This window comes from Doryrhamphus excisus, unplaced genomic scaffold (assembly GCF_037039965.1).
Source record: "Doryrhamphus excisus strain RoL-2023G ecotype Guam unplaced genomic scaffold, RoL_Dexc_Guam_v1.1 HiC_scaffold_24, whole genome shotgun sequence".
Taxonomy (NCBI): domain Eukaryota; kingdom Metazoa; phylum Chordata; class Actinopteri; order Syngnathiformes; family Syngnathidae; genus Doryrhamphus; species Doryrhamphus excisus.
The window spans coordinates 6,246,732-6,270,000 of NW_027621862.1; the positions used below are offsets into that span (position 1 = coordinate 6,246,732).

The following is a 23,269-nucleotide window of genomic DNA, read 5'->3' on the forward strand; positions in this document are numbered from 1 at the left end:
GCCACGAGGGATACCTATGGCGTCAATGTACGTCGGGTTGGGGGTGTCTAACCAGGGTGAGGTTGACACACCTCGCCTGGTCCTCAGGGCGGCCGGTGGCATGAGGTGAGACCCTACGGAAGTAGCACTATGCACTAGGCGCTCCACATCTACTGACAATACTGTCATTGGAAGAAGGAAAGGAATCGGCGCACAAACACCAGTCATGTTCTCGGTCGGTAACCTATCACTCACGCCGGGTCCACCGCACCACCACCAGAGGTCAGCCCTGAGTATCGGCCGGAAGAAGGCATCCATCTGTAAGGTAGAATTATACAAGAGATATTAATGCCGGGTTGTACCAATCGGGAACCTGTGGAAACGGTAATGCACATAAATGTACCTTTCGCCACTGTGCTGCTGAATATGGGCTTACCTTTGACCTCTGTAACCTCGGGGTGCGCTACGGCGAATGGCCGACAATTAGCCGAGGCTGCTTCTGGAGCAGTGGATGTATTCATCAGGGACAGTCGGCGGAAATCACAGTGGGAACTATTTGCAATAAGGGGCCCACTCCCAGGCACGCTAAACAATCTGTTTTCCTTGTTTTAGCTTGTTCCACCATCAAAAGCCAATTGTTAAACTGTCCCGAAATACCTGTCAAGAGCACAAACAAGGTGTCCACCAGGTACCCGCCCTCAGACCCCAGCGTACCGATTGAGTCTGCGTCGGGGTACATAAAATAAAAAAAAACATAAAATATTGCAGTGGTGTCCTGTGGCCGGTTAGCTCAGTTGGTCAGAGCGTGGTGCTAATAACGCCAAGGTCACGAGTTCAACCCCCGTACTAGCCGCTCTTCTTTATGTGCTCCAGGAACAACAAAAGCCTTGGTTGGCAACTTACCGGCCCCCATAACCGACATCACACCACCCACCCTCGAAAAGACCGGGGAAAGGTTAAGAAAACAGCATGTCAAAGCAGAGCGGCAAAAAACCTCTTGGTCACCAAGACTCAAGGAGCAGATCAATGGGGGCAGTGGACCCCATTATCCTCTTCAGACCACGAGTGCAGAGAATGCGGACCGTGAAGAAACAACAAAAGCCCCCGTTGACAACAGCTAACAGTACACCACCACAAGGAAAACAGCATGGTGGCGACAAAAGCCCAAAACCCCCCAGGCCCCATAACCAACAGCGCACAACCCAGTCAACCCCCATCAAGGCTGCCAACCGACCGGGGAAAGGTAAAGAAAACAGCATGGCAAAGCAGAGCAGCGGCAAACCTCTCGCCCACCATGACTGCATGACCAATGGGGGCAGATGACCCCATTGTCCGAGAACCAAAATTTTGACCACGAGCACAGAGAATGCGGTCTGTTAAGGATGAGTTAGTTGATTTGAGCTGGAAACATTTGATGCAATGGTGTCCTGCGGTCGGTTAGCTCAGTTGGTCAGAGCGTGGCGCCAAGGTCACAGATTCAACCCCCGTACTGGCCACTCTTCTTTATGTGCCCCAGGAACAACAAAAGCCCACAGTGACAACCACCTGTGAAACACCCTCGACAAGACTGCAGAAAGACCGGGGAGAGGTAAAGAAAACAGCATGTAAAAGCAGAGCTGCAACAAACCTCTTGGTCACCAAGACTGCAAGGAGCAGATCAAAGGGGGCAGTGGACCCCATTATCCTCTACCCAAAATTTAGACCACGAGTGCAGAGAATGCGGACCGTAAAGGAACAACAAAAGCCCCTGTCAACAACACCCCGGCCCTCACGCCCCAGTGCGGCGTTGCCCGGGGAATATGGATCGCAGGTATTTGTCAAAACAGGGGCTTGTTGGTCTAGAGGTCCCAAGTTAAATTCCTGGACAAGCCCTCCCTGTCCTTTGACCTGATTATTGCTTTTTCTTTCGACACAATTCCCAAAACAACAGGATCAGTGAAGTTCAATCAACTTCAATCAAGTTCAATAATGGAATCTGACAGGATGTACTTCAGGACCTGACAATGTCTGTACCCTTGCAGGTTCCGTGGTGTAATGGTTAGCACTCTGGACTTTGAATCCAGTGATCCAAGTTCAAGTCTTGGTGGAACCAACTTGCCCTGCAGCAATCAAACATTTGGACTGTGTTTTCCTTGACCAGTTAATGTGTGATTACTTGTTGATTTGAGTACAAATACACAGTGGTAACCGTGGACAACAACTTGTCAAAAGCTCAGAACCTCACAGATGATGTCGTTGTATATCAGTTGAAATGCAATGGAAAGTGGTTGCCAGTATTGTTACAAGCATGAGACTTGTCAACTCATGAGTCAGGGGATTTCACATGGATCCCCTGACACATTTTTGGTCTGAGGATTTCCCATGACTCACCACCGTCAGAAAAGTCTTGACACCATGACTGAACCCAAAACTGCATGTGGTCGACAGGATCTGAACCTGCGCGGGGAAAACCCAACAGATTTCAAATCCATCACCTTAACCACTCGACAACAACAACTTGTAAGATGCAAAAAACCCAGTGATTATGCCGTAATATCAGTCAAAGTGGAAGGTAACCTGCTAATTCAGCCAGCAACCATGAAGATCCAGGCAATTTCACCTGGATCTCCATTGTCACAGACGTCTTTACACCATGACGGCCCCAAAAGACCAATGGTTAAAATGCACCAAATATTCCGTGTTACATCAGTACAAATACAAGGAAAAGTGTTGGCCAATTACGTCAACAACCATGAGACTTGTCAACTCATTAGTGGTATTTGGGATCACATTTTGGGTCAGGGGATTTCCCATGAGGACCATGTGGTTTTGGTTTTTGGTGTGAGTCTCTGTGGCCGGTCGGCCAGTGGCTCGGCTGTTAACCGGCAGGCTGGTGGTTTGAGCCCACCCAGGGACACTCTCTGAATGCATCCTACGAATTAAGCCATCCAGGCCTTTGGTTTTTACGTTGTGTGGATGAGTGGTCTAAAGCGCCAGATTAAGGCTCCTTTTGCTCGGCAGGCACTGGTTGAAATCCCACAGCTGGCATTTTCCTGGTCAGGTCCATTATCCACGACGGGAATGATTTGGGAGCAAAGGACTGTCAGATTGTACAACACAGCTGAGCACTTTGAGAAGAAGATTAAGAGAGGTCTTTTTCCCATGAGAAGGGTTTGTTTTACCCGACTGGTTGTTGCAACCGCAACACTGCTCAAGGTTCAACATGACATTGTCACATACAAAACAGGAAGTCCCCTTCGGTGTAACGAACCCCAGCCTTCCATGTGACAGGCGGAGATACTTTCCACTATACTAACGAGGACTGCTGCTGAGCTGATGACAGCAGTTCGCAGATAGCATTTCAAGATGACCCCAACCATTCAACCGAGACCGAAGACAAATCCTATCTCCAGTCAAAACCTATCCAAAGCGCACTGAATCCTAGCCACTAGACCACCATGGACCTTCTCTGCCAACACTGCAACAGCAGCAGAATTAGCTCAAATGGTAGTGCGCTTGCTTTGCATGTGAGAGGTAGTGGGATTGATATTTGTTTGGATGATTTGTTTAGATGATGTAGGATAAACTGTGCAGTTGTTTATTTAAGAGGATAAGTGTAGATAAGCTAGGAAAACTGTTGTCCACTGTCCATTAAAAGTGATCAGCCATTTGGTATTGAAAATTTGGATGGTAGGTTCGTCCTGGAAGATCGAAAAAAGGCCATGCAAAATGGGAAGCAATCTAGAGTTATATTACACAGACTCGAGATACATGACCACAAGTTGTTGCTATTCCCAAGGGTGTCTGAGCCATGCTTTCATTCTTCAAACAAGGGAGTGCATCAGGACTTGAATTGGAGACCTCTTGATCTGCAGTCAAATGCTCAACCACTGAGCTATAACCCCTCAGACACACCAAACATCATTACACGATGGGAACTAACTTCTGCATATGCACTTCACCAGCACACATCCTCATGGTGACTGGGAGAATTTAACAAACAAAGAATGACTTCTTGATGGGTCAGCTGGGTCGAAAAGGTTTACTTAAACAAGTTATTCCTCATGTGCATGTCATCTCCTTGGCCTTCTCGGTGTTGAGGATGAGGGAGCAGAAATCTTCTGGCATACTGTACTTAACCACAGTAGGAGGATAAAGGAGGTTGGTTTAACTTTTATGGGAAGGGGCCTACCCTTCACCGAACCACTGAAACTGGACAGACTTGTGTAGCCCTGCACACAAACCAAGTTTCTTCCTCACATGCTGCCAGCTGATCCTTGACATCAGCTGTCACAAACATTCGCGTCATTTGGGGAACTCATCCTGATCCACGGTTACCGCTGATTTGTAGAGTAAGTAAAAAAGTCACCATACACTTACTGTTAAAGGAAGACACAGTCCAAACACTCAATTGCTGCAGGGAAAGTAGGTTCCACAAAGACTTGAACTTGGATCACTGGATTCAGAGTCCAGAGTGCAAACCATTACACCATGGAACATGCAAGTGCATTGTAGCGTCCTGGAGTACACACTGTCAGATTACATTAGCAGACCAAACATCATTACACGATGGGAACTAACTTCTGCATATGCACTAAACCAGCACACATCCTCATGGTGACTGGGATAATTTAACAAACAAAGACTGACTTTTTTTCTGGGTCAGCTAGGTCGAAAAGTTATTCCTTGTGTGCACGGTCATCTCCTTGGCCTTCTCGGTGTTGAGGATGAGGGAGCAGAAATCTTCTGGCATACTGTACTTGACCACAGTAGGAGGACAAACGAGGTTGGTTTCACATTTCAGGGAAGGGGCCTACCATTCACCGCCAGATTAAGGCTCCTTTCGCTCAGGAGGCACTGGTTGAAATCCCACAGCTGGAATTTTCCTGGTCAGGTCCATTATCCATGACTGGAAGGATTTGGCAGCAAAGGACTGTCAGATTGTACAACACAGCTGAGCACTTTGAGAAAAAAACATTAAGAGATGTCTTGTTCAAGGGGGGAGGGTTTGTTTTCCCAGACTGGTTGTTGCAATTGAAACCCTGCTCAAGGGTTACAACGTGACAACATGACATACGAAACAGGAACTCCCCATCAGGGAATTGAACCTAGGTGTTCCACGTGACAGGCGGAGATACTGTCCACTACACTATCGAGGACTGCCACTTCCGTTCTCCATCCATCCTGAACTTCAGGTAAAACAGCACAATTGCTTTTTCCGAGCGAGTGAGCGACGAGACGGACATAAACACGGCAAACTACAGTATAAGTGAAACAGTTACACTGAAAAGATACACTGTGTATCTTATCCAAAGGTACCAGAGAGAAGAGGCTACAGGAGTGCTGGTGGTTGAGGGGCATAGCAAGGAAGGACAGCCTTCTGTCATTCCTTCGCTATACCCTCAGCTTCAAGAACATTAATACTCTTCTTGACATAAAAGAAGGATCCTTGCCACGCCACAAGTGCTCCTTCTCCAGGCATCCTGTCTGATCAAGCTGATCAAGGAGCAGAGCCAGTGCAGCCTTCCTCCACACCTCCCACCAGGCTTTTCAACTTTGTTCACGCCTCTGTTCACCCTCTTCCCTTCCAAACTACTACTGCGACTACCTCTAATACCATGGCCCCTGTCCCAGCATCTGACTCGAACAATAAAGTTTCTGTAACTGAGCTTGTTAGAATAAAGTGTATATACAATTATTATTTTGTTTGTCACCCTTATATCCATTTGCTTAGACAATAGAAAGTGTTTGAATGTGCTGAAGAAGGAATGTTCCCGTGACCCTGATCAGAGACCCCCAGCAACCCCCAGGTCCTGGAGGTGCCTGGATGCAGCAACAGCAACCCTGCAGATGTTCATGTTAATCCTGCAAGAATGTGTCAAGATAAGAACTAATAAAACATTACAAGTAATTGCTCTCACATACACACACACACATAGACAAACAAATACAGCTCGTGCAACTGCCTTCTCCACCCCCCCCCCCCCCCAGAGTTGCACGACCATGTAGTAGGGACCCCCGAAAGAGAATAAAAGGAGAGGAGTGTGAACTGCATATTCAGAGTGGAGCGGCATGTCACTGGGTATGTGGTTTCACTCTCCTCGCTGTGAGCAACTTTGAATATTGTTTTCTGTCTCTTCTGAATTTCTGTATTTAAGTGTTTTTTAAACACGCGTCACAGGAGTTTGAACCTGACAGAGCTTCAGCCAAAGCAAAGCTAGGTAAAAACGTAATCATGTGTCCCTTTGTTGGAATAGTTGCATCTTGTGCCTGTAGTGACACTGCCTGCAGTGATGGTTATTTCACCACCACCACCTGCTCATACCCCGTTGGAGCAGCAGCAACCACCTCCTGTGTCAAAAAAACTCAAACAAAAACCATGTCTGTGCTGTGGCCAACCAAAATCAAAATATCAAGGTAATGGGACAGCAACACACACTGTTTATCAACGAGGTCCTGTCAGATACTCTTATTGCTGCAGAAGGTCTGACAGACCCTAAGATGCCGTTTAAAGATTTCAGTCAAACAGACTTCTTCCAGCGAGAGGTGGATGAGACAAGAAAAGGGTGGAGGAAAAACAGCAGAAGAAGAGAAAGGGGGAGGAATCTCCTCCACACCCTGTCCGAAAGTGCCTCTGCAGGATGCAGCTGAAGCAGGGCTGGAAAAGCCCCCGCATCCACGCTGGCTTCAGAGAAGTACATCTACTTGGGAACTGGAGGGATTTCCAGGCCTCTCCTTTCTATGACAAGGAGAAACAAAGGCAGCAAAATAAGTGAACAATATGTATGTTCATTATTCATAACTGCTTACATGTAGATTATTATTTGTTTTTTATTATTGAGAGTGTTCTTGAGTGTGGCAACCTGATAAATAAATATTCTTTGTTACATTGCATTGATTTTGTATTTTATTTCAAGCACTGGTATCAATATAAGCCTGATAATTTGTAATGATATAGGGATTAATTGGAAAAAATAATATTGTGGAGAAGAAAACTGTGACTTGACTGATGGCTTAGACGGGATTCAAATACCTGACTTCATTTCTCCAAAGTCTCTCTGCTTGTCTGACATCTGTCTCGCATCCTGATTGGCTGGCAGCAAAGGGCAACAACACACGCGCGGCCCGGCCGACGCACTGACCATTGCACAGAGACTACATCAGCATCACTGCAGTAAGGTTTCAATAAGTTTCTACTTCTGACAGAAATTTGCAAATACTCAAGTGCTGTCCGCCTTAACTCTCAGGTGGTCCGGACTGTTACTTTTCAGGTGTCATTCTGAGTTCTGCCCATTCGCAGGAAAAAGAGCCTTTGTACTTTTTTCACATGAACTCTAAAGAAAAGTATAAGCTGAGAGACACTGCATTAGCCGGGAATTGACACTGCATTGGCAAGCTAGAATTCTACCACTGAACAACCAATGCCACATGGGGAAACACTGTCGGAGAAAAAATTAAACTGTCAAGTGGCTGAGCCTATGCAAAGTGGCGCTGAATGACAAAACATCACAATGTCATACTCTTTGGATTTAGCACCTTCTGGCGTAATGGGATCCACAACAATCATGTCAGCTGTGGATGCACCGTAGACTCGTTTTTGAAGGGCAAGTGACAAAAAGAGGTACGTGGATCAAAATTCAGCTGTCAAAGTTTCACGGACCAATCACCAGGAACTGCTGGGATTTGAACCCAGGATCTCCTGTTTACTAGACAGGCACTTTCACCAGCTAAGCCACAGCGCCAGCTGAGCAAGTAACCCCGGCAATGCTGCCTTTACTCTTCTAGACATTAACTGCTTGCAACGTTGAGACAACACCACTTGTCGTGTGTCATTTGGTCAGCAGGTGGGGAATCCCGTATGTATTTGGCACCGATACAAAGGGTTTACCAATTGGGAGGAATGCAACGGCTCTCCAAAAGAGTCCAACACAAGTGTCACACGAGGGTCTAGAAATGGTCCCTGGGACTGACACAAATAACTAGGCTGTTAATCTGGACTAACATAACATAATAACCACATGGAAAACAAAACTCAGAGTGTATGAATGCCTTTTAAAAAGTGGACTCTGGAGGGTCAGGGTGGCATTTCTCCTGAAAACAGTCTTTGTACCTCAACGTGACCTCTGATAAAAAGTATAAAAACCAGAGTCATGGAAATACCAGTAGAGGACTGCTGGAATTGGAACCAATGAGCCCCTCTTTTCTAAGCATGTAATTTGACCAACTAAAGCATTGGGCCTGCGAAGCATGCAAACTTGACAATGGTGCCTTTAGTAGAAAAGGAAATCCTGTGCATCTGGCACGGACACAAAAACAGTTCGCCAATGGGTAAAAATGTTCATACAAGGGAGGGAGACCAAAGTGTCAATTGTCACCTGTGAAACACCCTCGAGAGGTAAAGAAAACAGCATGTCAAAGCAGAGCGTCAAACCTCTCGGTCACCAAGACTGCAAGGAGCAGATCAATGGAGGCAGTGGACCCCATTATCCTCAGCAATTTAGACCACGGGTGCAGAGAATGCGGACCGTGAAGGAACAACAAAACCCCCCATCGACAAGACCCCGCCCCTCATAACCCCCCGGCCCCATAACCAACAGCACAGAACCCAGTGAACTGCGAAACACCCCCATCAAGGCCACCAACCCACCAGGGAAAGGTAAAGAAAACAGCATGGCACGGAGAATGCGGTCCGTTAAGGATGAGTTAGTCGATTTGAGCTGGAAACATTTGATGCAGTGGTGTCCTGTGGTCGGTCAGCTCAGTTGGTCAGAGCGTGATGCTAATAAAGCCAAGGTCATGGGTTCACCCCATCTGCTCCAGGAACAACAAAAGCCCACGGCGAAAACCCATCGGGCCCCATAACCAACAGCGCACAACCCAATCAACTGCGAAACACCCCCAGCAAGGCTGGAAAAGGTCGGTCAAGAAAACAGCATGGCAAAGCAAAGCGGTGGCAAACCTCTCACGCACCGTGACTGCATGAAGCAGATCAATGGGGGCGGCGACCCCATTGTCCTCTACCCAAAATTTAGACCCCGAGTGCAAAGAATGCGGACCGTGAAGGAACAACAAAAGCCCCCGTCAACAACACCCCGCCCTCATAACCAACAGGACACCACCACAAGAAAAACCTATCCAAGGGCACCTATGGCGTCAGTGTACGTCAGGTTGGGGTTTACACACCTTGTCTGGTCCTCAGGGCGTCCGGTGGCATGAGGTGAGACCCTACGGAAGTAGCACTATAGGCGCTCCACATCAATTAACAATACTGTTATTGGAGGAAGGAAAGAAATCGGGGCACAAACACCAGTCATGTTCTCGGTCGGTAACCTATCACTCACGCCGGGTCCACCGCACCACCACCAGAGGTCAGCCCTGAGGATCGGCCAGAAGAAGGCATCCACCAGTAAGGTAGAATTACACTAAGAGGTATTAATGCCGGGTTGTACCAATCGGGAACCTGTGGAAACGGTAATGCACATAAATTTACCTTTCGCCACTGTGCTGCTGAATATAAGCTTACCTTTGACCTCTGTAACCTTGGAGTGCGCTATGGCGAATGGCCTACAATTAGCCAATAAAACAAAGCATTCCTTGTAGAATTTAGGCAATCAATCCCGCTACCTCTCACATGCAAAGCAAGTGCTATACCATTTGAGCTAAGGTCCATTCTCAGAACTATATTGGTTCTTGAATAAACTGACTACTGGATCGTGGGAGGGAGCAAAGCAGCGGCTCAACATAGTCAACAGTGCATCTCATGCCGGAAAGCTCGAGGAGCGACGGAGGAACAAAAGATGGCTAACTTACCTCAAGACCGCATTGAGCCTTCCCCACCAATTACCTATGGTGGCATGGATTGTTTTGGCCCCTTTCACACAAAACAAGGGTGTAAAGAACAAAAACAGTACGGCCTACTATTCACTTGTCTATGTTCTGGAGGTGTTCACATAGAGATGCTCGAGGACATGACCACTGACTCATTCATCAATGCCCTAAAATGCTTCTTTGCCATCAGAGGTGCTGTTTGGCACATCCGATCATATCAAGGAACATACTTAGTTTGAACTGAAAATGAAATGGAAAAGTCACTAAAGGAAATAAACACAGAAAGAGTAACAGAATACTTGGCAGACAAGCAATGCAACTTTGTCATAAATGCAAGCCATATGGGAGGTGTTTGGGAGCGCCAGATCAGAACCATCAGAAGCATGCTCATTTCAGTCCTAGCAAACAGTGCTGGCAGGTTGAATGACAGTTCCTTGAGAACCTTTCTTTATGAAGCCATGTCTGTTGTGAATAATCACCCTCTTACTGTGGACAATGTAAACAACCCATGTGTCTGGAACCACTGACACCTAACCACCTGATTACCATGTAGTCATCTATTCCCATGCCACCACGTGTTTCCAAAATGGCGCCGCAGACGGCTGCCTCGGTGTGTTGGTCCTCCAGCACCTGGACTCCGCAGGAACCTATGCTAGGATCTTGTTTGTGGACTTCAGCTCCGCCTTCAACACCATCCTCCCAACTCTGCTCCAGGAGAAGCTCTCCCAGCTGAGCATGCCTGACTCCACCTGCAGGTGGATTACAGACTTCCTGTCTGACAGGAAACAGTGCGTGAAGCTGGGCAAACACATCTCAGATACAAAAACCGTCAGCACCGGATCCCCCCAGGGCTGTGTTCTTTCTCCTCTGCTCTTCCTGTACACAAACAGTTGCACCTCCAGTCACCAGTCTGTCAAGCTCCTGAAGTTTGCGCACGACACCACCCTCATCGGACTCGTCTCTGACGGCGACAAGTTCACCTACAGGTGGGAGGTTGACCATCTGGCGACTTGGTGCAACCTGAACAACCTGAAGCTCAACACCCTAAAAACAGTGTAGATGGTTGTGGACAACAGGAAGAACTCAGCCTCTCCTGTCCCCATCACCCTCTGTGACTCTACGATTGACATTGTGGAGTCCTTCCGCTTCCTGGGTACCATCATCTCCCAGGACCTCCAGTGGGAGCCGAACATCAGCTCCCTCATCAAGAAGGCACAGCAGAGGATGTACTTCCTACGTTCCTATGGCAGCTGAAAAAATTAATCCTGCCAAAGACAATGATGGTGCACTTCTACACCCCCATCATTGAGTCCATCCTCACCTCCTGCAATCTTCCATCCCTCCAGGATCTGTACGCCTCCAGGACCCTGAGGCGTGCAGAAAGGATTGTGGCCGATCTCTCTCACCCCGGATACAGTCTCTTTGAGAGGAGGCTGCGGTCCATCAGGACCAAAACCTCATGCCACAAGAACAGTTTCTTCCCATCTGCTGTCAGCCTCATCAACAAGGCCCGGAACCCACTGGCACTGTTCACACCCCACCTCTGCCTCATCCTGCCACTTTGACACTCTATATGTGTTAAATTAATGCTCAGTTTGGACTCTTAGGAAAAACAATCAGACTGCACTTCCGGAATAACAAACAAAAAACAGACTGTGTACATATACTTTTGCTGCATTCTGTATATTTAGTATTTTAATTTTTTAATAGATGTGTCTGCACCTACTTCACCAAAACAAAAATCCGAGTATGCGTTTGATCATACCCGGCAATAAAACCATTTCTGATTCTGATTCTGACCACCTGGTAAATTTGTCAGGGAGGACTTGTCAGACACTCTGCTTCAGACTCTGCTTCCTCTATGGAAGGTATGTCAGTGGAATTGAGAAGGGCCTCAAAGTATTCCTTCCACCATCCGACTACATCCCCAGTCAAGGTCAGCAGGCCTCGTCTCCACTGTAAACAGTGTGGACTGGGCACTGCTTCCCTTTTCAGAGGCGCCGGATGGTTTGCCAGAACCGACCGAAAGTCGTGCTCCATGGCCTCACCGAATTCCTCCCACACCCGAGTTTTTGCCTCGACAACCGCCGGAGCCGCGAACCATTTGGCCTGACAGTACCTGTCAGCTGCTTCCGGAGTCCCACAAGCCATCAATGCTGGATAGGACTCCTTCTTCAGCTTGACGGCGGCCCTGACCTCTGGTATCCACCATCCGGTTCGGGGCCTGCCGCCACGACTGGCACCGACCGCCGGTGCTTCCCCCCGGGATGCAGGTGGAGCTCTGCCAGAGGTGAGAGTTGAAGACTCGACGAATGGGAGACTCTGCCAGACATTCCCAGCACACCCTCACTACTCGTTTGGGTCTACCAGGTCTGTCCAGCATCCTCCCCCGCCATCTAATCCAACTCATCACCAGGTGGTTATCAGTTGACAGCTCAGCCCCTCTCTTCACCTGCCTGTCCAGAACATGCGGACGCAGGTCTGATGATACGACAACAAAGTCAATCATAGACCTGAGGCCCATGGTGTCCTGGTGCCAAGTGCACTTATGGACATCCCTATGTTTGAACATGGTGTTAGTTATGGACAAACTGTGGTTCGCACAGAAGTCCAATAACATCACACCGCATGGGTTCAGGTCAGGGAGGCCGTTCCTCCCAATCACGCCCGTTCAGGTCACACTGTCATTGCCCACATGGGTGTTGTAGTCTCCGATCTCCCGTTTGGCGCCTACGCACAAATGACAGTCAGGAGCTTTTCCCCAGCCCGAAGGCGTAGGGAAATTACCCTCTCGTTCACCGGGGCTGACTCCAACACAGAGGCACCAAGCCGGGGGTCTATTAATAAGCCCACACCAGCTCGCTGCCTCTCCCCTACAGCAACTCCAGAGTAGAACAAGGTCCAGCCCCTCTCGAGGAGTTTGGTTCCGGAACCCAAACTGTGGGTCGAGGTGAGTCCAACTGTCTAGTCGGAATATCTCAACCTCTTGCACATGTTCAGGTTCCTTCCCCACCAGAGAAGTGACATTCCATGTCCCAAGAACCAGTTTTTTTTTCAATTTTCATGGACAGCCAAGGTGTTGAGGGAGTCTGTTTCAGGGGCCTTAGAATCTCATCTCTGCTATTTGCAGATGATGTGGTTCTTATGGCCTCTTCGGGCTGTGACCTTCAGCATTTACTGGGACGGTTTGCATCTGAGTGTGAAGCATCTGGGATGAGACTCCAAATTTGAGTATCTCCAAATCAGAGGCCATGGTTCTCAGTCGGAAAAGGGTGGAGTGCTCCCTCCGGGTTGGGAATGAGGTCCTACCCCAGGTGGAGGAGTTTAGGTATCTTGGGGTCTTGTTCACGCGTGAGGGAAAGTGGGAGCGTGAGGTCGACAGACGGATCGCGCAGCCTTGGCAGTAATGCGGTCGCTGTACCGGACCGTCGTGGTTAAAAAGCTCTCAATTTACCGGTCGATCTATGTTCCCACCCTCACCTATGGTCATGAGCTTTGTGTCATGACCGAAAGAATGAGATCTCGGATACAGGCGGCTGAAATGAGTTTCCTCCATAGGGTAGCTGGACTCACCCTAAGAGATAGGGTGAGGAGCTCAGTCATCCGGGAGGGCTCAGAGTAGAGCCGCTTCTCCTTCACATCGAGAGGAGTCAGTAGAGGTGGCTCGGGCATCTAGTCCGGATGCCTCCCGGACGCCCCCCTGGTGAGGTGTTCCGGGAAAAGGCCCCGGGGCAGACCTAGGACTCGCTGGAGGGATTATGTCTCACAGCTGGCCTGGGAACGCCTTGGTGTCCTCTCGGTGGCCGGGGACCGGGAAGTCTGGGCTTCCCCACTAAGACTGCTGCCCCCGCGACCCGGACCTGGAAAAGCGGAGGAAAATGGATAGATGGATGGACTTGTATACTACAATGAGATGGAGACAAGTGCAATATTTATCGGAACAGTTCTGGAAGGAGTATCTGACCAACATTGCTCTGAGACAAAGATGGCATACGCCAAGAAGAAACATGCAAGTTGGAGATGTGGTGATCGTCAAAGAGGAGGAGGTTCCCCGAAATTAACAGAAACTGGCCATAAGAGTGACGATGGACCAGTGAGGACAGTTAGGGTGTTTCACGATGCTTCAATGTCCCACATTGGCATGTGAATGCACTCGAGAGCAATAAATGCATGGAGGACATCAGTAAAGGAAGTGTGAACTCTTTACTGGACCAGGTCAGCTAAGGAACAAAGACAGTACATCTGCAAGCTCTTCAAAGGACATGTAAAGAGTACAGCCATAGCAGAGGATGGTTTCGATCCATCGACCTCTGGGTTATGGGCCCAGCACGCTACCACTGCGCCACTCTGCTGCTGACATCTGTACAAGTACCCTGCTTTGTGCGGCTCCTTTTGAGTGTCCTCTGTTGTCAGCAAACCTCACAAGGTCACACTTTTTTTCCTGATCAGGGCACCATTTTAGGTTGGGTGGATGAGGGTGGATCGAAAGCGCCAGATTAAGGTTCCTTACGCTCGGGAGGCACTGGTTGAAATCCCACAGCTGGCATTTTCCTGGTCAGCTCCATTATCCACTACTGGAATGATTTGGCAGCAAAAGGCTGTCAGATTGTACAAGACACCTGAACACCTTAGGAAGAAGATTAAGAGAGGTCTTGTTCGAGTGAGAAGGGTTTGTTTTACCCGATTGGTTGTTGCAAACGCAACCCTGCTCAAGGTTCAACGTGACATAAAAAGGAGAAACTCCCCGTCGGGGAATCAAACCCCGCCATGACAGGCGGAGATACTGTCCACTATACTAATGAGGACTGCTGCTGAGTTGATGTGGTGTCGATTGGCCAAAGGGGAATTCAGAACAGGCTCGTGGCCCATGACCGTTTTTATGGTAGCTGGAGACTTCAACCAGTGAACTCCATCAATTTTCTGTACCGCTTATCCTCATCAAACGGTTTGTATTCCCCACCCGTTACCAGCATGGGGACATTCCAACCCAAGATGAGAACACACTGGACCACGTACACAGCCACAGATGTGGCACAGACGCAGCTTCATCCTACCCCCACATTTCGCCCAGACAGAAAATGCAGAGGAACACCTTTGCAGCTGAAATTGCTTAGTTGGGAGAGCGTTCGACTGACTATCTGAAGGTCCCTGGTTCAATCCCAGGTTTCATCACAAAAACATGGTAAACTACAGTAAAAGTGAAACAGCACAATTACAAATGTGTTTTTCATAGTTTTATTTGCTTAGAGCCCAAAAAAGATTGCCCATCCAAACTTCTCCAACTGCTGCCCCAACTGGACCAGTGAAGACTGGAGGGAGGGTATTTCTGTTGGACCACAAGCGCTGGCCGACTCCAATGAAGTCCACAATTGATGATCTCCTAGATAAACACTAGCAAAGACCCCAACAGCATGCTGCATCCAACAAAATTGCACATTTCTAAATACATAAAACACAACAGTAAATTTCTCAACACATCATCTTCACTAAATACCAGCCCAGAGAAACTGCAACATACACAGCAGCTTTGGTAGTTGCTAAGCACTACCACTGCTGTGCCTGTCGTGACACTGCCTGCAGCGATGGTTATTTCACCACCTCAAAATATCAAGCGGATGGGACATCAACACATGACTTTTATCAACAAGGCCCAGTCAGATACTCTTATTGCTGCAGAAGGTCTGACAGACCCTAAGATGCCGTTTAAAGAGTTCAGTCAAACAGACTTCTTCCAGGAAGAGCTGGATGAGACAAGAAAAGGGTGGAGGAAAAACAGCAGAAGAGGAAGAGGGAGGAATCTCCTCCACCCCCTGTCCGAAAGTGCCTCTGCAGGATGCAGCTGAAGCTGGGCCCGAAAAGCCCCCACATCCATCTACTGCCCAGCCAAAGTGTTCTCCATCTATAGAGAGCACAGGATAAAAAAAAAGAGATGAGCTGGAGGGATTTCCAAGCCTCTCCTTTCTATGAAAAGGAGAAACAAAGACGGCAAAATAAGTGAACAATATATTTGTTATTCATAACTGCTTACATGTAGATTATTATTTTTTATTATCATTGAGAGTGTTCTTGAGTGTGGCAACCTGATAAATAAATATTCTTTGTTACATTGCATTGATTTTGTATTTTATTTCAAGCACTGGTATCAATATAAGTCTGATAGTGTCACGGTACGGCATGTCTTTCTTGAGGTGCGACCCCAGGATGCAGAGAGCAGGACCAAATGCAGGTAAATAATATTTATTTCATGCATTAATTGCAGCAGCAGGAAAAGGCAACTCAACTAGCAAATAGATACACAAATTAGGGACAGGTGTGGGTAACTATGGCAACTAAGGCAGACAAGGCAAAAGAGGAAGTCCAACACAAAAAGAGTTCTAAATGGAAACCAAAACCTAGACCGGGAACTCAAACATAAACTGCCACGTGGAAACCCACACAGGGCGTGACAGATAGCAATAGTTTGTAATGATATAGAGATTAATTGGAAAAAATAATCTTGTGGAGAAGAAAACAGCGACTTGACTGATGGCTTAGACGGGATTTGAAAACACTGACTTCATTTCTCTGAAGTCTCTCTGCTTCTCTGACGTCTCTCTCGCATCCTGATTGGCTGGCAGCAAATGTCAACACCACACACGCGGCCCCCACTTGGCAAGCGAGAATTCTACCACTGAACCACCAATGCCACGTGGGGACACACTGTAAGATGATGAAAAAAATTAAACTATCAAGTGGATGAGCCTCTGCAAAGTGCCGCTGAATGGCAAAACATCACAATGTCATCCTCTTTGGGTTCAAGCACCTTCTCGCGTAACGGGATCCACAACAATCATGTCAGCTGTGGATGCACCATTGACTCGTTTTTGAAGGGCAAGTGATGAAAAGAGGTACGTGGGTCAGAAATCAGCAGCCAAAGTTTCACAGACCAAGCAGCTAGGCACTGCTGGGATTTGAACCCAGGATTTCCTGTTTACAAGACAGGCACTTTGCGCAGCTAAGCCACAGCACCAGCCGAGCAAGTCACCCTGGCAATGCTGCCTTTACTCTTCTAGACATAAACTGCTCCAACGTTGAGACGACGCCATTTGTCGTGTGTCATTCGGTCAGCAGGGGGAGTATCCCGTATATTTGGCACCGATACAAAGGGTTTACCAATTGGGAAGAATGCAAGGGCTCTCCAAAAGAGTCCAACACAAGTGTCACACAAGGGTCTAGAAATGGTCCCTGGGACTGACACAAATAACTAGGCTGTTCATCTGGACTAACTGTTAGAATAAAATGTAATTACAATTATTATAGTGTTAAGTTATCACCCTTATATCCGTTTGCTTAGACAATAGACAATAGTCTTGAGTGTTTTGAAGCAGGAACATTCCATGACGCTGACCAGCAACTGCCAGCACCACTAATCTTGCAGGTGTCTGGGAATGCCAGCAGTGACCTTGAAGATGTTCCTGTTCATCATGCAAAACGTGCCAAGACAAGAACTCATGCACAAAAAGTAATTATTCTCACATACACACACACACACATAGACAACAAGTACAGCTTGTGCAACTGCTTGCTTCCCCCTCCCCTTAGAGTTGCACGGCCATGTATTAGGGACCTCCTAAAGAAAATAAAAAGAGAGGAGCATGAATGGCATACTCAGAGTGGAGCAGCATTGGGTATGTTGTTTCACTCTCCTCGCTGCGAGCAACTTTGGATATTGTTGTCTGTCTCTTCTGTAATTAAGTGTTTTTACAAGTGTCACAGGAGTTTGAACCTGACACTAACATAACATAATAACCACGCAGAGTGTATGAATGCCTTTTAAAAAGTGGGCTCTGGAGGGTCAGGATGGCCGAGCAGTCGAAGGCGCTGCATTCAGGTTGCAGTCTCTAATGAGGCGTGGGTTTGAGTCTGTTGTGGAAAAATTTCTATCATCCCAAGTAGGATAGAGAATGCCTGAAATAAATACATAACTCTGACAGTTTTTATTACCTTTGCAAAACAAAGGGGCCAGACAACACACAGTATGCATGGCGGCCTGTAGGTGTCTGGCCAAGAGTGGTCTCTTGGCGGGAACTTTTACACTCCATAGCATGCAAATGAATTATATTACAATAGAATAGAGACATTCATGTCACTCCCCCGATGCCACCCTCATGTATGGGGGTTAGTCTACACACCCATTCTTCTGGCACAGTTTGTCACACCCATGCGAGGTAACCTCCTAGGGTCAACCATTTGGTGGGACCTCTTGATGTTCCCTTTCCCATGAAGGTAAGTTGGCAAATAGTTTGTAAAGGTGTGACTTTGGTCTCTTGATTTCATCAACATCGATCACGAAACACAGCCAGACAATTACATATTAAGACCAGACATGTACAGTTGGGAGGTGACATACAACAAATGTTCACAGCATTAGGTCTGCAAAGTGTTCAGCTGATGCACATTTACTGGAAAGGAAAATGGGCTTTTGTCACGGTAGCCGTGCCGACACAAGCTAAAATGTTTCTCCCGCCAGGACAACACCCACATGAAATTCAAGCTATGCTCACAGACGAATAAGAACCAGCTGGAATGAGCAATCTGCACCTCCAAGTCTGAGTTTATGGTTCTTGCCCAGAAAAGCGTAGCTCACAGCCATAATTGTATAGTGGTTCCTACTCTGTGTTGTGGCCGCAGCAACCCCGGCCGATTCAGGGTCATGGCAGGTGTGTGTTGCTTTTGTAATTGTATTGTCTGAAAAGACAAGATTGTCTGTCCACTTGAAGTGTGGTGATGTAAAAATACACTAGTTTTGACCACACCTGTATTTTTAGTAAACATTATTAGCATGCAATGAATCATAGTATAAGGTACGATGTCGGGGATCAAGAACGCTTTTGTTGGGAAAAAAAGCCATAACATATCATTTCAACAATACGGGTATCAAACCCGCTATTTCTTGCATGTAGAGCAAGAAATCCCCCCGCTGCACAAGAAGGCTGCCGCAATTTCTGCAACACCAAAACACTAATTAAGATGTGTCATTTTGAGTCAACAAGACCATGTCCATAAAGGAGATGAGGTGACCGAGATGTTAAGGTGATGGACTGCTAATCCATTGTGTTCTGCACGCATGGGTTTGAATCCAATCCTCATCGGACTATACAAATGCACCAGTTTTGACACCACCTGTGTTTTTAGGAAACATCATTAGAATGCAATTAATCCAAGTATCCGGTACGATGTGGGAGATTGAGAATGCTTTTTTGGCAAGAAAAAGGCATACTATAACATTTGGAGAATGCAGGCATCGATTCCACTTCATCTCACATGCGAAGTGAGCGCTCTTGTATGAGCGCGTCATACAAGAATGGGATTTGTTTTTGTGTACTTCGAATGAAATGTTTTCCGCATGTTGCAGAATTTTCCACAGGAAAAAAATCTTTAAGATGTATCAACAAAAGGACTGAACCGCCCAATGTGGGGCTCGAACCCACGGCCCTGAGATTAAGAGTCTCATGCTCTCCCAACTGAGCTAACCGGGCCTTTTTCGGCCAAGAAATCACTTTTTTTTTGTTTTAATTTATGTGGTCTTCTCGATGTTTGATCAATTCCACACCCAACCTAGTTCCTATGGGAACAAAGGAGCGAGAGGTTCAGTCATAGCTGAGAACTTTGGAAGTGTAGTCATCTTAACCCTCCTGTTATGTTCATTTGTCAGGAACAGCCATGATGTTCCCGGGTCAGTTTGCATGTTTATTTATCTGAAAGAGGTCCAAAACCAAAAAAATCCCCACAAGCATTGTTAGTTATTCACTACTAACTCCATTACTAACTATTCTATCAATGTTTAGTGCAATGGTGTACCTTACCTCTCACAGGTAATGGTTTAATTAATTTTAATTAATTAATTAACTTAATTAATCAGAGGCATCATGACCAGTCTGCATCAAAACATTATCTGAAATCCTGTGACAGGTTTCTGGCATTGATTCTCAATTCAGTTGCCATCCCTGATAGATGGTAATGGTAATGGTAATCATGCCCGCGTGGCAGGCGAGTCTCTTTGCTTGTCTGCAAATGTCAACAACACGCGCGCGGCCCCCGCTTGGCAAGTGAGAATTCTACCACTGAACCACCAATGCCATGTGGGGACACACTGTAAGAGAAAAAAATCAACTGTCAATCAACTGGGTGATTGACAGCGGGAAATTGTGTGTAAGACTCCCACAGTACAGGCACAGCCACAGGCGTAGACGGTGACTACTCTCCGCTGACGAAAGGCGACTGGCTCCCAGTTGCATGGGGACGACACTCCCGACGTCGTCAGACGACGCTCCACTGCCGGAGCAGGGAGGGAGGAGTGGTGCCGGAAGAGCCCCGGGAGGTGGGATTTGGAGCCGACGTGTGGGTTGGAGAGGCTCCGCCCGATACGCGTTTCGTAGCGCCTTGTCATTCCAGCAGCTCCCTGCAGCTATCCCGGTTAGCTCAGTTGGTCAGCGTGTGGTGCTAATAACGCCACGGTCATGGGTTCAACCCCCCGTACTGGCCACTCTTCTGCTCTGTTTTGTTGCTCCAGGAACAACAAAACGGCGACAACCCACTGGCCCCCATATCCAACATCACACCACCCACCCACCTGTGAAACACCCTCGACAAGGCCGCTGAAAGACCAGGGAGAGGTAAAGAAAACAGCATGTCAAAGCAGAGTGGCAACAAACCTCTCGGTCACTGAGACTGCAAGAAGCAGATCAATGGGGACAGTGGACCCCATTATCCTCTACCCAAAATTTAGACCACCATTGTAGAGAACGCGGGCCGCGAAAGGACAACACCCCAGCCCTCATAACCAACAGTACTCCACCACAAGGTAAACAGCATTGTGGCAACAAATGCCCAGCCAAAGCGTCACAGACAGCATTCCAACCTGTGCGGGGAAACCCATTGGATTTCAAGTCCAACGCCTTAACCTCTCGGCCACCGTGACTGCTTGGAAAAGACCAATGGGGCCAGGTGACCCCATTGTCCTAGAACCAAAATTTTGCTGATGTCAAGGATCAGCTGGCAACATGTGCATGGGAGGAAGACACATGGTTTGTGTGAGGGGCTACACAAGTCTTTCCACTTCTAGTTAAAAGCCAGGCACCTCACATCGTTTCCATGAAGTACCAAGGGATTGTCCTGTTGCCCTTGTATTCCCTTGTATTGTCCTTGTATTCCATCCATGTACTAACCAGGCCCGCCCCTGCTTAGCTTCTGAGATCGGACGTTTTCAGGGTCAATCAAGGGGGGCGAAGCCCACATCAGGAGGTTTGCCACCTGTTAGCAGGGTGCCCCACCATCTGAACAGGTGCTCTTTAAATGAGTTTAACAACACCAAAACTGATTTTCTTCTAAACACCACTCTCGACATAACAAATTTTCTACGGACAAAGACAATGTTCCAATCCCCAAAAGGTGAAAAAATATCCTTTACAACTGTTCACCCAGCTCTCTCCATTGACTCTCCCATCATCTTTGTCCTCTCTTTGGAGGGAGAAGAGAGGAGGTCTGGATTGAATCGGAGAGGCATTTTACACAAATCAATCCATGAACCAGGAACTGCCACAGCAAAAGGCCTCAAAGCGGCCCACGCCTGTAAGGCTTCCCTTACAAAGTTCGGGAAGACCCCGAGCACTGGGCTGGGGGGCAACAGACAAAGATTAAATACACCAAAATTATTTAATACACCCAGATCCTTCAGGAAAAACTCCTTCCAGGGAGCCCGACAATCTGGATCCAGAAATTTTCTGAGCACGTTTAGTCTCAGTGCCTGTTTCTTCAAGACTAAATCAATTAAATTCAGACCTCCCTTATCAACATCGTGCGGCTCCTTTTGAGTGTCCTCTGTTGTCAGTGAACCTCACAAGGTCACAGTTTTTTTTTCCTGATCAGGGCACCGTTTTAGGTTGGGTGGATGAGTGATCGAAGGCGCCAGATTAAGGTTCCTTACGCTCAGGAGGCTCTGGTTGAAATCCCACGGCTGGCATTTTCCTGGTCAGCTCCGTTATCCACGACTGGAATGATTTGGCAGCAAAAGACCATCAGATTGTACAAGACACCTGAACACCTTGAGAAGAAGATTAAGAAAGGTTTTGTTCTAATGAGAAGGGTTTGTTTAACCGGACTGGTTGTTGCAACCGCAACCCGACTCGAGGTTCAACGTGACATTGTGACATACAAAAGATGAACTCCCCGTCGGGGAATTGAACCCCGGTCTTCCACGTGACAGGCGGAGATACTGTCCACTATACTAACGAGGAATGCTGCTGAGGTGGTGTCGATTGGCCAAAGGGGAATTCAGAACAGGCTCGTGGCCCATGACCCTTTTCATGGTAGCTGGAGACTTTAACCACTGAAATCCATCCTGCTTATCCTCATCAACGGACTGTATTCCCCACCCGTTACCAGCATGGGGACATTCCAACCCAAGATGGGAACACACTGGACCAGGGACACAGCAACATAGTAGGTGGCACAGACACAGCTTCACATTGCCCCCACTTTTAGACCCGACTGAAAAAGGACTCTCTTGCTTGGTGCTAACATGATGACCATTAGCATGTTAGCATTTAAGCTAATTTACTCATGTCTTAAGGCAAATAGACACATGGCATGATGTGGGGACACTATGGGTGTCAAGTCAAACTTGAGATTTAGACACATCAACAAAATGGGAGGAGGAACCTTCGTGACATCAATCGCGGCCGGACCGGAATAAGTGGCGCACACCAGCGCAGGTGAAGCAATCAAGCAAACAGCGGCACCAGGCAGAGACTGTTTCACTATCGTTTGTAAGTCGCCATAAAAATCAGAGCATCTACAAACACCAGAGAGGCAGCCGGTAAGACGCCAAACTGTTTCAGTGTGAAGAATCGGTGCTAACGATAGCTTAGCCACGGCGTCTAGTGCGTGGCTTGTTTAATGCTCACGTGCACTGATGTGTTAAACGCTTGTTGGTATAGTGGTTAACTTGATTTAAAGTGGTTGAAATTGTGACGGGTGTAAATAGTTAGCTTATATTGTTGCGTATGTATTAAGTACGTTTATTTCACTTTGGTTTGGAAATGTGATTTGAAAGCTAACTGAATTTTATTTAATTTTATTTAATGCTAAGGGCAATTAAGAGAAAGCATGGCTGAGTTATATTGTGCAAATTTTTCTTGTGTACAATCGCAGTTAAAATTAACAATTAATTCATGTGTATTAATAATTTAAGAACACATTAAAATATAATATATAAATAAAAACAGCAATAAATATATGGGAAGTGGTAACGCTCAGTTTGGACTCTTGGGGAAAAACAATCAGACTGCACTTCTGGAATAACAAACAAAAAACATATATTTATACTGCATTCTGTATATTTTGTATTTTCATTTTTTAATCGATGTGTCTGCACCTACTTCACCAAAACAAATCCCCGGTCGAGGTCAGCAGGCCCCGTCTCCACTGTAAACAGTGTGGACTG

At 47.2% G+C, this 23,269-nt stretch overlaps 5 non-coding genes across 5 annotated transcripts; 1 reads left to right on the forward strand and 4 right to left on the reverse strand.

Annotated features, from left to right (window-relative positions):
• The first annotated feature begins 1,999 nt into the window (after positions 1-1,999).
• On the forward strand, positions 2,000-2,071 carry trnaq-uug (transfer RNA glutamine (anticodon UUG)). Its single transcript has one exon. It is a non-coding gene; the product is annotated as a tRNA-Gln (tRNA).
• Positions 2,072-14,066: 11,995 nt separating this feature from the next.
• On the reverse strand, positions 14,067-14,138 carry trnam-cau (transfer RNA methionine (anticodon CAU)). The gene has a single exon. It is a non-coding gene; the product is annotated as a tRNA-Met (tRNA).
• A 5,093-nt stretch (positions 14,139-19,231) lies between these two features.
• trnak-cuu (transfer RNA lysine (anticodon CUU)) lies at positions 19,232-19,304 on the reverse strand. The gene has a single exon. It is a non-coding gene; the product is annotated as a tRNA-Lys (tRNA).
• Positions 19,305-20,665: 1,361 nt separating this feature from the next.
• On the reverse strand, positions 20,666-20,746 carry trnas-uga (transfer RNA serine (anticodon UGA)). Its single transcript has one exon. It is a non-coding gene; the product is annotated as a tRNA-Ser (tRNA).
• A 1,243-nt stretch (positions 20,747-21,989) lies between these two features.
• Positions 21,990-22,061, reverse strand: trnad-guc (transfer RNA aspartic acid (anticodon GUC)). The gene has a single exon. It is a non-coding gene; the product is annotated as a tRNA-Asp (tRNA).
• Positions 22,062-23,269: the final 1,208 nt, after the last annotated feature.